The sequence below is a fragment of the Coenobita brevimanus genome, chromosome 77 (assembly GCF_032717465.1).
Source record: "Coenobita brevimanus isolate Jiangsu-jjx chromosome 77, ASM3271746v2, whole genome shotgun sequence".
In the NCBI taxonomy this organism is placed as follows: domain Eukaryota; kingdom Metazoa; phylum Arthropoda; class Malacostraca; order Decapoda; family Coenobitidae; genus Coenobita; species Coenobita brevimanus.
In genome coordinates, this window is record NC_137030.1 from 23020581 (window position 1) to 23037951 (window position 17371).

The window sequence follows — 17371 nt, forward strand, 5'->3', positions numbered from 1 at the left end:
TGCAGGATGAATGACGAGCGCTGGTGGGCTTTTGTGGAGCCAAGGTATCTGACGGATTTATACCTGCGGCTTCCGATCCTGTTTTTAGATATATATTCTACATTCGTGGCAGGGGAAGGTTTGATCCCTTGGGCCTCTTTACCTTGTTGCTTTAGGTTTCTACGTTATTTTTTTTATTTTTCTATTTATTTCTATTTATTGATTTAGAATCATTATCTTTAATCTTAGATCCTTTTTCATTTTTGGAGTTTCATCTCCTTTCCCTTCCATCCACGTTCGCTTGTTGAGCTCGAATCCTTTCAGGTTTTTACGTTTATTCTTTTATTAAACATCTAATATTCTCTCGCTTCAATTAATGTTGATTTGCTGCCCTCATTTTATTTTTTATTTTTTCGTTTAAAATCCGTTGTCTTCTGTTATGTTCATTGTTCTTTTGTTTTCATGAATCATCGATTATTTTTAGACTTCGACGGTTATTCTTTGGATTTCTACTTTTTGCATTCATTTCCCTTTCACTTCTCAGTCATACCGTTAATTTGGGAGAGGCTTTTTACATAGATATTATTTTGTTTCCTCCAATGTTCTTCTATTAAACCCCTCATTCTTCCAGGAATTTAAGCATTCTCTCTCTCTCTCTCTCTCTCTCTCTCTCTCTCTCTCTCTCTCTCTCTCTCTCTCTCTCTCTCTCTCTCTCTCTCTCTCTCTCTCTCTCTCGCTCATTAATGCCCTGCCTTCATTTTGGACTGGTTACACTTTGGACTGGTTACATTTATCTTTGAGTCCATCCACGTTCGTCTACAAATGCCTCATTGTTTTAGATGCTGACGTGTTATTCTTCTCTCTTTAGCGATCTTCATATCTATTCTCCTTTGGTCATCCTTGTTTCCCCTTCACTTCATCAATCGTTCTTTTTTGTGCCTTTTATTATTATTATTATTATTATTATTGTTGTTGTTGTTGTTGTTGTTGTTATCATTATTATTATTATTATTATTATTATTATTATTATTTTATTATTAATTGGTTATCTCCAATGCCATTTAACTTGCGTAAGGTTTCTTTTGTTGACCTTTTACATTTAAGTCATTCTATATTGTTTTGACATCTAATATTATTTTTCCTCCAGTGATGTATTTTTGCTATATCCTCATTATTTTCTTCCTTATTTTTGAATTTCCTACATTTATATTTTCTTCTCTGTTATCAGCGTTAGTATATTTCTTTTATTCTGTATATTTCTTCTTTCGCTTTCATACTCATTTGCTTGCTGCATTCTCTTTCGTTTCGGCTTTTATTCTTCTTTCGCAGTTCTTCGTTTCTTGGCTAAATATTCTCTGTGCCTTTATGTCTGTTCTTGGCCTCCAGAAATGTTTGCTTGCTGGGGCCTTCAGTTCTTGTGTCCCCCATGTATTCTTCTCTCGCTTCCATGGATGTTCGTCTCGGCCAATTATTCCTTGTGCTTTTACACCGGTTCTTCCGCTTCAAGAAATGCTAGCCAGTTGGACCCTTTTATTCTTTAGTCTTTTTTATATTCATTCTTGACCGGAAGGTAACTAAAGAGCGCAGTGCTTCCGTTCTTCACAATTTGAACTTGCATTAGTTCACCCTGACCTGCCATTGTCCTCATGCTTTTCCTTTCCCTTGAACGTCCACCTTATTAGTCGATCAGGTAACAACTAAGATACTCCTGCAGTTGTGATAAGGTTAAATCCTGTGGTTGGCGTATCTTCTTTGATGACGCTGGTACATGCGATAAGTATTAACTTTTCTTAACTTTACCCTCAAATTATTATTATTACTATTACTTTTTGGCGATTTTTAAAGACGTTCGTCTCTCAGTTATTTGTTATGCCTTTGAGTCTGTTCATTTGCTTCGCTAAAATTTTTGCTTGCTGGACCCTTCTATGTGTTGTCAACATTCGTCTCAGACTTTTGTGGCTTCGTTTCTGTGTCATATTTGCCATCTATTCTTTAGTTTGGTTAAAATATCTGCGCATTGAATTCCTTTTCGCCATTTCATTCATCTCTCTCTTTGTGCCTCCGGATCAGTGTCACACTTGCCATCTGTGTAGTTTACATTTATTCACCTCTCAATTCTGTGTCTACTTTTCTGTTTAGCTTTTGTGATTGGTGTCGTTTAAGTTATATAGATCAAATGAATGAAATGCCAAGGATGTCTCAGATGTGTATTGCAAGCTGCATTCCACACTTCTTTGCCTCATTCTCTACCCGACTTCCTTGCTGGTTAAATCTCGTGGTCCGCTTTTGGAATACGCACAGCTAAGTGCCTTGTTTCATTGTTTGGTGTGTGTGTATGTGTGTGTGTGTGTGTGTGTGTGTGTGTGTGTGTGTGTGTGTGTGTGTGTGTGTGTGTGTGTGATTACAAAAGTCTGATAGTCCTGCGTCTAGGTGAGCGATCTGTTTGGCTGCTAATTGTAGTTTGTGCAGTGTAAATACGTTTTGTTTTACGTCTGTGAGATTGTTTTCATATGTGAGTTTTATTACCAGTATTAGTTTTGCTTGATAGATGGTCCTGAAAGTGACCCATTTTATTCCTACGTGATCTCTATGACTGTGTTGAATGATTTAGAGGGCGATTTTCACTACTTTAGGGCAATATATATATATATATATATATATATATATATATATATATATATATATATATATATATATATATATATATATATATGCTGTTTTTATTTGGTTCCCTCGTCCCTTTCTCCTAGATACGCTGTTACTTCCGCTGTGTCATCCCAGAGGGTCTGACGAAGTACCCTCAAAAAAACACATTAATTTGTCTTTCCTCAGTTTATTTTTTCTGTGCCTGAATTATTTGAGTAATAATGGATTATGGTAGCTTTTTTCACTGTATTAGTGCTCCAGTATTTTATAACTGTAAACGATACCTATATTCGTGAACTAAGTGATAATATCAACGCTTGTTTACGTTTTCGACATCAGATATGTTTTGTTGTTTTTGCTTAACAGCAATGTCTCTATTTACATTAAGTTTTATTGTGAAGTATCACTTCTATTTCTTGACAGGTAAGATTTGCAAGCATCGTTAAGTATATTCTGTAGGCAAGTATCTTACTGTACCTGTGCGTTGCTGTTTATTGTGTAGCGGTATGCTTTTGTATTTTAAGTATAGTCAGACTTTTGTTCTTCCATTCAAGATATCTGTAATTTTACCCTTGTAATTAACTGTATCAACCTAACTTTTTTGGTATGGTATAAAGTCAGTTAGATGGGTTCTAGAATCGAAATGAGTGTACTGAGATTATATGGTCGTATGGAGAGAATGGATAACAACAGAATGGTGAAAAGGGTATATTTGAGCCAATTTGAAGGAGGGAGGAGGCGAGGTAAGCCAAGGAGAAGGTGAAGGGTTATGGTGGATGAGTGTGTGAGGAAGAGAGGTATGGAAGTCGATGAGGCTAGGGATCTAACAAGAGATCGAGCTGGCTGGATGACTGTTGTGAGAAGAAGCGCATGATCAGAGACTTGGCACCCCTTTTTAACGTGACAGCGTCCGGACTGACCCTATCAGATACTTTTATGTGAAGCTACAGAATGTGGTGAATGTTTCTGGCGTATCAAATAGAGCCAGGATTAAGGGGGCTTGAATGGTGAGTGAATGGAAGCGTGGCTCACTGGATTGGGCAACTTAGACTGTCTGGACGTTGCCATTCCTCACCCTGCCCTAGGGTGGGAAAGGAGGTCTGGATGATGATGATGATGATGATTCTATATATTTTTTCTTGTCCTCTCATTACTGGAATTTGTCATTTTTCAGTTCAGAGTCTATAATATAGTAGTAAATTCACCTTCATCAAGTGCTGCTAAACCAACCAAAACTTGTTGCATAATATTTTTTGGTATTAATTGATTCTTTGTATAATTTGGGTTATAAAACAGGAAATTTTTATACCGCGTTCGTGTTCTGACATTTCATTGTTCTTATATTTCAGGTGATGGTATACGGTATATTTTTTTATCATTCCAGAAAACAGTTAGCAATCCATTCTTCATGGCAGATTAGTAACAGATTAAAAACATATCATTTGCAGGTACAATACAAACCAGACGGTATTATTCCTGTATAGTCTAGCTGCAGCAAAACCTTCATATGTAACTACTATGTATATTGTAATTATTTTGCTAGTAGGTATTGTAAAACTAACTGTATCTTGTTTCATTATCTCTTCCAAGATTTTAATCAATAATATTTGATTATTTTCTCTGATTAGTCTTCACAGCAACTTAGAATGTCAGAATGCCCCAGAACATTATTTTTTGCGTAGTCTGCTCTGGTAGCTTCAATGGATCCATTTATATGAACCTCTCCTTTGTTTGCAGGATGTGGAAATTACGTCAGAACCAAAACGTGGAGCTGACCGAGGGTGCTAACAAAATTACGGTTTGCCTGAAAAGTTGATGTGCTGGAGGAGTTTATTGCGAATTATGTCGGACATAATGTGGAAGGGAGTGCCATTGCTCGGCCAACAACTGGTGCTGTCCACGGTGACAGTACTGTTGGCCATCCTCCTCACACTGTAGTTAATTCTCCCTCCATCATACTGTATGAGTTCCAGCCAGTGTGGAATGGCATAAGGTTGACGAGAAAAGGGAGCATCGTTCCAGTTACTACGTACAATAAATATCAGATTCTTGAAGAAAAAGATGAAGAGCTCCATGAGTCATGAGTTGCGGGGGACTCCATCGTCCATGGTCAGTTGGTAGAACATTGCAACAGGACACCCCTTAAAAGAAAGCGATTTTGTATTCCAGGTGCAGGAGTAGGGGACGTAACACACTGTTGATGCTGCCTTTGAGAATGCAGCCTCATTATTACTCATAAAGGTACGAATGATATACGAACCCGATCAGAGGAGCTGATGGAGAAATACAGAAAGACGATCCGGTGCTACAAGAACAATAACAACATTTTACTTTCAGGTATACTCCCAAGGATTGATGCAGGGAATGCCTTCTTTTGTAAAGCCTCCAGTATAAATAACAATATCAGATCACTTTGTTTCCATGAGTGCATGGAGCACATTGACACAGGGAACCACTTTCACGAGCAGCAAACGCAATTTTCGAATGATGGATTACACTTGAATGGCATTGGTTCTGCCATTCTCTGTCATTTTCTTTCGTGACGCACTGTATTATTTCTGGAGAGAAAAAAAAAATCATCACGAGAGGTGAATGTAGATATCATACGATCTGATAACAATGTAATTAATGTAAGCTCTTCACACCAGAAAGAAAATACATTAAAACTATTCCTGTAAATGCATGTAGTTTGCATAATAAATTGTCTGAATTAAGGGCTCACGATTTTACTGAAAATTATGATGTAATTAGTATATCAGAATCACAGTTAAATAATGAGCAAAGAGATTTCTGACAGAGTTTAATTTACCAGGCTATCACATTTTCAGTGGTGAAAGAGAAGACAGGAAAAGGGGCAGCGTGCTGTTTTATGTTAAATCAGGATTCCATCCAGTCACAATTACCAAGCCATCTATAGAAAACAACGACAGTATTTACATTAAGTTCAGAAATGAGTCTTGTCATAAAGCTGCACTTGTGTTACTTTATCATTTATTCAGACTGCCACTCAACATAGCAAATGAAATTTACAGTCAAACTGCAGAAATCTCATGTATGCAAACACTATAATATTTGGCGATCTTAACTTACCAGTTCCAAAATGGGGAGAAGCCCTATCCTCAAACATAGACCCATATAATATGAACTTGCAGGAAAGTTCATTATATCAATTTATAACTAATCCAACACGTCAGTCTAACAACGTGGATCTTGTCTTAGCTACATCAGATAATTTTGTAAGCACTATATTCATAATTATAGGAGATGAATTTAGTGCAAGCGATCATCATATAGTGACACTTAACCTTAATTTCAGTGAAGAAAGTATCAAGGCCAGTTATGAGAGTGCCCACCTATAAGAGGGTTAAGTTTAATAAAGGCAGCTGTAGTTGCCAGTGATTGGCATCCCATCATTGAAACTTTAAATATCATTGATGCATGGCAACTTTTTAAAGAAACTCAACAATGCAGTCAAGTGATATATTCCAATGCCCAGAAGACGGCCTGTCAAAAATTCTGAATCCAAATGGTGGATATTTAACCTTCTTTGTTAACAAAAGTCTTGTTTATAATAAATATAACACCATAAAGAGTCAGAGGGATGAAAACAAATATGGCTGTCTTCAACAGAAAGCCAAAAATTAATTGAAGTATGAAAAACCTTGAGATACACGTTGCAGTAGGAGTAAATCAAATCCCAAAGAATTTTTCCATTACATCAGAAGCATGAAGGTAATAAAGGCTGTATGCTTAGACGAAAATTTATGAGTTTAGCAATTTCAGGGGACGAAATGGACCGAAAATGTTTGCTAATCAGAAAAAAATGACTCTCATCCCTGTGTTCTCGTAAGTTTGCATTCAGTTCACATTCTTCATTCGATTTCACACTTCCCAACATATATCGGACCGACTGAGCATACGTCTATAACTCCCACAATCAAACCCCTAATTACAGATAATGGAGAGCATACTGATGATGAAACTAAGGTGGCAAAGATTCTTAATACTGTATTTTCTTTGCATCAGTATTTTCAACAGAAAATATGCATAGGATTCATGCAGCTTCCCCAGTTCCTATAGAAAAGGACAACACATTCGGTGATACTGCAGTTAGTGATAGCAATGTACTACCTGCAATTAGTAAATTGAAGGAGAATATAACACTGGGACCAAACAAAATATTTCCACGCATATTAAAAGAACTACGAAATGAAATCCCAAAGCTTTTATCTGAACTTTTTAACTTATCACTAAATTTCAGTAAGGTTCCATACAAATGGAAGTTTGCAGACATTACCCCGATATTCAAAAAGTGCAACAATGCACAACCAGAAAACTACCGCCATATTAGTTTAACGTCAGTGGTTTGCAAAATTACTTGAAGTTATCAACAGACACAAGTTTATGAAACATTCAGAAACAATGTCATCAAAGATTTACAACATGATTTTCAGAAAAATCGCTCCTACTTCACGAATGTGTTGGACTTTTTCATTGATATATTGAACATGTGCAATGAGACTAGATCTGTTGATATTGCCTGTCTCAATTTTCAAAAGGCTTTTGACAAAGTCTCACACTAAAGACTCCTTCAGAAGGTAAAGGCACATGGTTTCAGTGGTAGTGTGCTTGAGTGGATCAAAGACTGGCACACCAGACGAAAGTATAGAGTTGTAATAAATGGAAAACAGTCAAACTGATTAGACATTACAAGTGGAGTGCCACAGGGTTCAGTGTTAGGTCCTTTTTTTTAATTCACCTAAATCAATGAATTATTATTCTGTAAGATTTCTAAATTAACTGATGATACTAAAATACACAACAGAGCAGACATAGTATTGCAGAGGTAGGCAATTTGGACACATCTTGATCAACTGTTTATTTGGACACAAACATGGAAAATGGATTTCAGTATTAATAAACTTAAAATGCTAAACATTGGCAGTAAAAACGTAAGGGCCAGTTATAACATGAATAATGCCCAACTTGTTAGGGTAAACCATGAAAAAAACATAGGAGTTACAGTAACAAATTATTTTAAAACAAACAAACAATCTACAGAAGTTACACAAGCTGTATAATTCCTTAGTATGCCCCCACTTTGAGTACTGCTTTCAGTTCTGGTTATTGTATTATAAAAAATATATGGAAAACCTTGAGAGAGTACAGCAATGGGTGACAAGGATGATACCTCGATTGAGAAATAACCACATGAGGAGCATTTAGAAGCCCTGAATCCCTTCATCTTAACTAAATGCAGGTTACAAGGAGATTTGATTCAAGTATTCAAAATATTAAAAGGACATGATTATATGGCAGTCGATAAATACTTCAGAGTTGATCACTCAAATTATACTATAGGAATATGGCATAAAATTATCGGCAAACTATTTCAGTCACATGAAGCCATGCATTTGTCCTTTAATGGAGTTGTAAATATATGGGACAAATTGCTCTTCAGTGTAGTAAACTGTGACACAGTACTAACCATCGCTTGGATAAGTGTCTGTCATTTAACCCCAAACGACGTACGTTCACTCCTGAATAGCACATTTCTGTGGTGTATATAACCCTTTTTTTTTTCTTTCTTTTTTTCCAGAGCCTGGATGATACAACCGCAGAACAACATCGATAAATATTGTTCGGTTTGTTATTTTCATATTCAGGAAAGTAATGTTGAATGAAAAATCTTTCCCTTCTTTCCAAAGAAATTTCCATTACAGCTTTTCAGTGCTGTACGATGATCCTTCTCACTATGTCCAGCCGGATTTAGCTGAAGGGTTTGGTGGGTGAGGGGGAGGAGCCTTCCAGCTTGTTTATCCTTGTCTTTAGCAGATAGATTATTTTGGTCAGTTATAATTTTGCATATAACAAATAGCCACAAAAGGACCAACAGGCCTGTTGCTGTTTGCTTTCCTTTTTACTCATGTGTACTCTGCTTCTCGTCATCGCTGTCTTTGCTTCTACCCATTTCTTCTCCCACTCTTTCCTTCTCTCTCAGTCGGTATTTATTTACTTGTTCCCATCTAGGCGTCGCTTTTTTTGTCCTTCTTGTCCCTTCTTTTTTTTCTCTCACACTTCCTTTGTCACTTTGGATTTCTCTTTTTTTTCCCCTCCCTGTCTTCTCGCTGCCTTTATCTTTTTCTTCTCCTCCCATTCCTTTGCTGCTGCTCCTCTGTGTTTTCTTGCACTCCTTTCCTTTTCTTTGCTCGTTTCCCACTATTTATGCCTGTTTTTTTTTTTTTTTTCATTTCGTTCTTTTAATCTTCTGATACATCTTACTCCTTCCTCTTCTGCTCATTTCTCCTTATCGGTTTCTTTGCCATTCCCTTTTCCTCTCTTTCAGTCTTCTCCTCTTCTGTCTTACGTTAAAATCTTTATTTTGGTTCGCAATCTTCTTTTTATTCCTATCTATGTCCTTTTCCCTTTTCTCTCTTTCTGTCTTCTTGTTTTAACTTACATTCGTTTCATCATTCCCATCTGTGTCTTTCTCCCTTTCCTCTCTTTCTGTCTTCTTGTTTTATCCTTACATTCGTTTCACCATTCCCATCTGTGTCCTTCTCCCTTTTCTCTCTTTCAGTCATGTTTTTTTTTTCTTTCTTACATTCGTTCCACTTTCAGTTTCCCCTCGTTATTGCCAAGTTTACCTCTCTCTCTCTCTCTCTCTCTCTCTCTCTCTCTCTAGTAATTGTTTTTCCATATTCTCTTCTCATTGATATCTTTGTTTAGATTTTCTTTTGTTCAGTCTGTCTTATGTTTTCGTTTACATTTATATGTTTTTCCTGTTCCCTCCTCTTTATCACTGAATTGATGTCTCCTATTCTCTCTCTCTCTCTCTCTCTCTCTCTCTCTCTCTCTCTCTCTCTCTCTCTCTCTCTCTCTCTCTCTCTCTCAACTGTTGTGTTATATTGTGCTTCCTTACAGTCCCTCATCATCATCACTATATTACTCTATACACAGTTTTTCCCGCAATCTCCATTTCAAAGTCCTTGTTTTTTTTTGTTTTTTTTTCTCATATGCTTCTACCTGTTGTTAATAAGTTTTTCCTTTTATGTTTCAATGTAGCTGTTCCGTCCCCATTCTTACTTAGTCTTCCTTCCCTAGCTCCCTCTGTTTATTTATTCTCTTTCCTTTCTTAAACTTTTTCCTTTTGTCATAGCAGTTATGTTTCTCTGCTGTTATTTTGTACACTTCTTCGTCTGCTCACTGTCGTTGTTTCTGTGTCTTCTTTTCTTTCTTTTCTTTCTGCATCATGTTTCTCAGTCCTCCTTTCTCTTTTATTCTTATCTATCTGTTGCCAGACGCCATACTCCTGTAAGGGGTGGCATTTGACTTTGAGTTATTTGTTTTACTGGGAGGGGCTCTAAACCTCCACCAACAAACTTGTTGACACGTTGGGAGCATGTATGGTTTGGTTATATGGTTACCACCCAGCGTTGTAAATGGTTTCTTGGCTTACAGGAAACCATTTGGCTTGTCACTCAATGTAAAGCCACCTGTAAAGAAAGGAGAAGCAATAAGAAGTGACAGGAAAGATGGGAGAAATAGGAAGAGAGGAGGGCAGGCACAGAAAAAGAACGATAAATCCTAAGGAAGAATAGTGGTGTCGCCTTCCGAAGGCACTTAAAGGCAATAGGTCCTAAGTTTATTTTATTGCATAATATCAATGCTCAAGCATTGTATTTCGTATAGAAATATTTAAATGAAGTTGCCTAGATATGTAATCCTTAAAAATAAAGGTTAAAATGAATATTTTCATGAATCTGTCATCCATGACGCATCGTGTGTATTGGTTGGTAACACTCGGGACCGAAGACGTCTTATGGGGATGAGGAGTGGCCGAACAAGTTCAGCCAATCACGAGCGTCGTGACGTCATTGCTCTCTACCAATCACAGCACAGCGCGCCAACTCTAGCACTAGGCAGCAGAGTTAAATTGTTTCACACTTGCATCTTTCATTACTGTGATTTATTATTTTTAAATGATGAATATACGTGCACAGTCAACCTCAGAAGATATTGCCGCTCCATCTGGTGCAACAAAAAGGCCTCGGAACGAAGAAGAGTGGTCAAGAGTGAAAGCTAAAAAGCTGCGCAATCTGGGACAAGAATACATCTCACGAAACACACAAACGAATGCAGGCACTACAGGTAGGTAGGGTGAATGGTTTAAACCGACTGGTTAAATCGTTTTTTTTTTTTTTCTTATTAAACCGACTGGTTAAATTGTTTTTTTTTTCTTATTTAGAAAACTGTTTTTATTGTTTGTTTTTTTATCTTTGCTTTTGATCTGAAGATTTTTAGAGACATTTCAGTGTAATCTAACTATTGCAGTGCCCACAGGTTAAGAAACCTTTTTCTAGACAGTCCCACACCCTTGTACACGTCTCCACACCCTCCTAAACGGTCTCACAACCTTTCTAGACGTTCTCAAACTCTTGTAGACGTCCCCACAGCCTTTGACACGGTCTCACGGCCTTTAAGACGTCCCAGGAACATTCTACATCAGTGGTTCCCAACCTTTTTCATTACATTACCCGTTTACTGACTTCTTCAAGTTTGTGTTACCCACATCATCAAGTGTAAGTACAGTAGTATATATCTGTGATAAAATAAATAGATAAGGGTTATCAAAAAATATACTGAAGGCTTGATGTTTTATTTCTGTTTATATAATCTCAGTTTTTACATGTATGTATGAGTAAATACTTTAACTTTTCAATGAACTGAATAAAAACTAAAAATATATATGACCATACCGATACTCTCATTACTTACATACCTTCAGGAAAAAAAAAAATATATATATCTTACTGAATATAACTTTATTCTCAGCCTTCCATTACCCACACAAATTATCCAAATTACCCACTTGTGGGTAATTATCCATAGGTTGGGAACCACTGTTCTACATGATCCCACAGCCTTCTACACCTCCTAGAGGCTTCTAGACTGCCCCACAACCTTCTACACGTCCCCACAACATTATTATCGGATGAACATGGATTTTTTGGATAGAGTATAACATACAATACCTAAGGTGATACACTAGAAACTCTTCCTATTAGGACAGGATGAAAAGGCTAAATTTACACTCAGTAAGACGTAGAGTTGGGGGCGATATGACTGAAGTGTACAAATGGTTTAAAGGTATCAACAAGGTAGATATAAATAGTGTTAAAAAATCACAATCACGATCATTTACGTTTACAAGAGAAATATGCAGACACTGGTTTGGAAATAGAGTGATTGACATGTGGATCGGGCTTCCTAATAATGTACTTAATGCCAATACTTTGGACAAATTTAAAATAGGTTAGACAAGCATATGACAGAAGATGGTTGGGTATAATTTGTAAATGAGCTTCCTAGTGTGTGTGTCTGCAGGGATTTTGCAGTCATCCAAATTATCTTGTGTTATGGAAATGAGATCATATCGATTGTTTTGATATTGAGGTGTATTTACAGTACACTGCAAATGGTTGCTTAAGCAAGGATCCAAGGGAAACTTAAGAACCTTCTTGCCTGGTTATCATTTACGAATGGGTCACCGTAACACTGTTAAGACACGAGCAGATATTTTCACTTGTGACTGTGCTGCAGTGCACCAATTATAAGAGCTAAGCTGTAACGTTTTGTTGCAGTAAAGAAAAGTAAAAAACAATAGACATCACTTCATAGTTATATATTACGAGCGACTTGCCCATGACACACGCCCTTCCACTGTCACAGCAGGAACTGAACTAAGCTACAAGTCAAAACAAGATATAGAGGAAGCAGTATGGCTTTTGGCTTGCTTGTTGCAAACATATAAATCATTAGTACGTTGTTAGGGTAACATGGGGAAGGGTCAGTGGCTCACTCGTTTATGGGCTTTCTTCGTGAGTCTGCGGTCCCTGGTTTGCGCTCCATCCACGCCAGGCTTCCCCGCCCCAACAACCACAACCCCTGTCTGTGCCCTGGTGGCTGAATCAGTGGCTAAGCACTACCAGTCCTAGGGGTGGAGGATACTCTCCCCCAGTGGCCGTGTGGGTTTTGGTGTGACACACAGTATGATAAAACTCATGACTTGTGTAAAGCGACTACCAATCCCTTGACAAAAACTACATACTGTACTTACAGTGGGATGATCTAACGGTTGTCCTGTATGCACGTCCCCATACCAAGCACTGATTACACTCCATCCCGTCCGTGGACATAGGCGAGGACAAATATATATATATATATATATATATATATATATATATATATATATATATATATATATAGTATATATATATATATATATATATATATATATATATATATATATATATATATATATATATATATATGTGGGTAAATAAATATATCAGTAATTGGTAGTTGGCACATTACTGAATGTATTTAGGACAAATATAGGAAACATTACAACAAAAAGAAGATTAAAAGCAGAAAGAATGTTTTTATTTTTAAAAAGCCCGTGGTTTTTGTTTTCTAAACAATTTTTTTTTCCCCTACCCTGCAGGTAGGTGAACCTTGTCAGTGCAAAAACAAGTGTTTTGAGCTCATTGAGATGGGTATTATTCAACAGTTATTTAGAGACTTTTGGGCACTGGGTGACTACAACCTTCAAAATGCATTCATTCAGAGCCAAGGTGATGTTTGTCGCACGAAGAGGTGACAAACAGAAAACCCTCAGAAAATGCGTAATAATCATAAACATTTTTATTGTTACTGTTGATGACATTCCTGTGACTGTATGCAAAAAAGCTTTCCTAAGCATCTATGGATTAAGCCGGAGTCGTGTGGATATTGCCTGTGTATTAAAAAAATCCAGTAACGGCGCACCATTGCCTGACTTAAGGGGCAAATCTGGAAGTCATAACAAGGTTGGAGCAGATAACCTTGCAGTAGTTATGGAACATGTGAGGTACATCCCAACTGTCAGCAGTCACTATTCACGCAGAACAACACCCAACGTGCAGTACTTTCAACCGGAAACCAAAACAAAACAGCAACTCTATGATCTCTACAAGGTGTGGCTTCAAGAAAAACACCCTGGCATGGAAACTGTCACCTTTCACCATTACATAGAAGTCATAAAGAAACACTTCTGTAAACTGAGCTTCATCCGGCCAGAGAGTGACACCTGTAAGCGATGTGATACCTTCAATATCATGATGAAAGACCCAACACTGAATGAAGATAAGAGGTGTGCCGTACAGAAGGAAAGGGAGCTTCACATCATGGCAGTGCAAGGCTACGACATGCCAAAGAAGATACTGGAGAATGCACATGACGACGTGATGGTTGTCTGCATGGACGTTCAGCAGGCACTCCCCACCCTTACTCTGAGTACAAATCATGCATTTTACAAGAGAAAGCTGTGGACTTTTAACTTTTGTATGCATGATTACCGCAGTGGCACCGGTCATATGTTTACTGTATGTGGGACGAGACAACAGCAAAGAGAGGAGCATGTAAAATTGCAAGCTGCATAAATACTTTTATCAAGACCTTAGTCCCACCCACTGTTTGGAAATTTGTCATACTTTCGGATAACTGTTCTGCCCAAAAAACAGATATATTACCCTCATTGTGTTCTACCTCTACCTGATTCATTGTGGTCGTTTCAGTGAGGTGGTACACATATATTTCTAGTCTGGCCATACTTACACGCAAGCAGACCGTGATTTTGCCATCACTGTAAAAGCTAAGAGAAGCTCCCAGTACCTGTACACTCTGGAGGACTACATCAACCTTGTCAAGACCTGCAAACGGAAAAACAAGTTTGCTGTTTGCAAGATGTCTCAAGAGGAATTCCTCGACTGGGATGTCCGAAAGCATATCTAAAGAAAAAGACCAGCCCTCAAGTTGCTTTCCTTGGCTCCTGCTTCTTTCGTGTTAATGACAACTTCTGTCAGGGGTACGGATCTGGAGACACCTACAACAGTTATGAGCTTCACATGGATGCCAAGGTAAATATCATGAATGGATCTTCTAGGGCCGATGCTGCAGCCAGATTCGATCTCAGCACTGTCCCTGTGCCACGAAAGTATCTTGCCCCACTGCCCCTCAACCCTGCCAAGCTCAAGGATCTCAGGGAGCTCCTTCCAGGTCTAGTTCCGACGTACGTCATGGATCACTACTGGACTAACATCATCGGCGAAGTGGACAGCAGCAATAATGTCGAGGAGACAGACGACCCAGAAGTCATGTTCAGTCAAGTGTTTGACTACTAAGGTATACTGTGCACCTGTATCTTACTGTGGTATAACTTTGACGTATTATTTATTATACATTGTTAATTCGTGTGTTTACTGGTATGTATTATGTTAGGATATATTGGAAACTTGCTATGGGATGGATGTGAAAATGATGGTAGGATGTATTATTTTCATTTAAGTTTTTAAAAGGAGGAAATTGAAATGATGAGTCGACTAACAGTGTTATCTGTGCCATAAAATACATAAGATCCTGTTTCACTGTACCTCGTGTAAAGCATTATTTCATAAAAGCTTTTATATGTGAGCCCATTGTTAATAGCTGTGATTTATATAACGTTATGACTTGTAATTGTGTTATTTTTATCTTCAATTAGTTTATCTGCAACTACTGTAAATATGGGGACATCAGTTTTAACTTTGGGTAATATGGTTTTACAAAAAGTTATATTAATTTACTTATGAGACTAGTTTGACAGTAATTTTTGATAACCAATGGCTCTTTATTTTTGTTTTTGTCGAAGTACCTGTAAGAATGGATCATTATTTTCTTTGCTTTGCCAATATTCTCTTCCATTTACTAAAGCCGTCTACCTTTACATCTTCTGCTTCTTCTCCTTTTCCTTCTTCTTCTTCTACTTCTTATTGGTTATTACTCAATTTTGTTTATGTAAATTATCACTATTGGCCTTTCACTCCAGCCGAGCCACGATTCTGTCTTCTTGTACCATAACCGGTAAAACAAATAACAAAAGACGTTAACACACATTTTTCTGTTCAGTTTGATGATAATACTCCAAAACTATATTTTTCCCTATTATCTCCCTCTGACAAAAAGCTCAGTAATTAAAAAGAGCAAAGTGAGGCCTTGTTCTAGTGAACGTGAAAGGGTAATAGTTACTAGAGTTGTCATCAGTCTTGTTCTCGTTTTACGCTTGTTAGCATTCATTCATGTAACCGTATTTCCTAACTTTTGTACATCATGAAACAAACACACAATCATTTTTTTTCTTTAATTAGTGCTAAGCAGCAAAAGGATTATCATGATAATATTTTTAATCTATTTCTCTCTCTTTCTCTCTCACTGAGTGTTCATGTGATCCTCTCATTCTCACGAAGCATTCCTCTCTCTCTCTCTCTCTCTCTCTCTCTCTCTCTCTCTCTCTCTCACGGGGCGTTCGTGTGATTCTCTTTCACAGAGCGTTCACGTTATCCCTCTCTCTCTCTCTCTCTCTCTCTCTCTCTCTCTCACGGAGCGTTCGTGTGATTCTCTCTTTCACAGAGCGTTCATGTTATCCCGCCCTCTCTCTCTCTCTCTCTCTCTCTCTCTCTCTCTCTCTCTCTCTCTTCGGGAGCGCGGTATCTCGGTGGTAGGGTGTCGGGCTCGTAATCGTGAGGTTGCGAGTTCGCGCCCAGCCCGGTGGCTGCCGTGCTGGGAGAGGTAGCGCTCTCCTGTAACCCTAGCAGGGCTATATGATCTGATTAGGTCTAGCTCGGGGATTAATCCTTCTCTCTCTCTCTCTCTCTCTCGGGTTTTAGCTTCATCTCCTGATGGTCAAGAAACAGTCGGTGTTTTGTGTTTATGTGTACCTCACTAGCCTGTATAATTTTAGAAATATAATATTAAAGTTCCTGTGAAAACTATTTTACTGCTATGCTAATACTACGAAAGGAAAAGTGTTCTTTTATACATCATATACTACTGTTTTCTTAATGCTAATCCGCATTAGTAGCAATGCCTGGTGAGTGGTTCGAGAAAAGAGTAACGTTGAAGAGGCTAGAGAATGACTAGGGAAGGCCTTAGGAATGGTTGGGGAGGAAGCTGGGAATGGTTAGGGAAGAAGCTGGGAATGGTTGGGGAAGAAGCTGGGAATGGTTGGGGAAGAAGCTGGGAATGGTTGGGTGAGAGGCTGGGAATGGTTGGGGAAGAAGCTGGGAATGGTTGGGGAAGAAGCTGGGAATGGTTGGGTGAGAAGCTGGGAATGGTTGGGGAAGAGGCTAGGAACTGTTGGGGAAGAAGCTGGGAATAGTTGGGGAAGAAGCTGGGAATGTTTGGGGAAGAGGCTGGGAAATAGTAACGGCAATAATGAGAAGTATTTGAATGTCAAATGGACGCACCATACGTCAGTTATTTTGACAGACTGATCAGCTGACGACGGGAAGGAGTGACTTCATCATTCATAAGCACGCTTGTATTCGTTACCTCCCAGCCCGCCGGTGGTGAGACATTGTTTTCTATGGATAGCTACTGAAATAAAGGTCCGTCTAGATGGCAACACTCCCACCGGTGCCTGAAGCGTCTTATGAGCTTTCCTTCAAAGATCACCGAAATTGAAATTTAATAAACATTTTCTTAGATCAGTGTTTGTGGCGATAAGACGCCTTCGGAAGGCGGCGCCGGTTTAAGCAGCACTACATCAAGTGATTGGATGATGGTCGCCACCACCTACCACTTCAGCTTTGTTGGTCTCCATTTTTATGTTTTACTTCTCTTTCGTTATGCTTGTGCCTATTGCTTTCCATCATTCCCATGCTTTTGT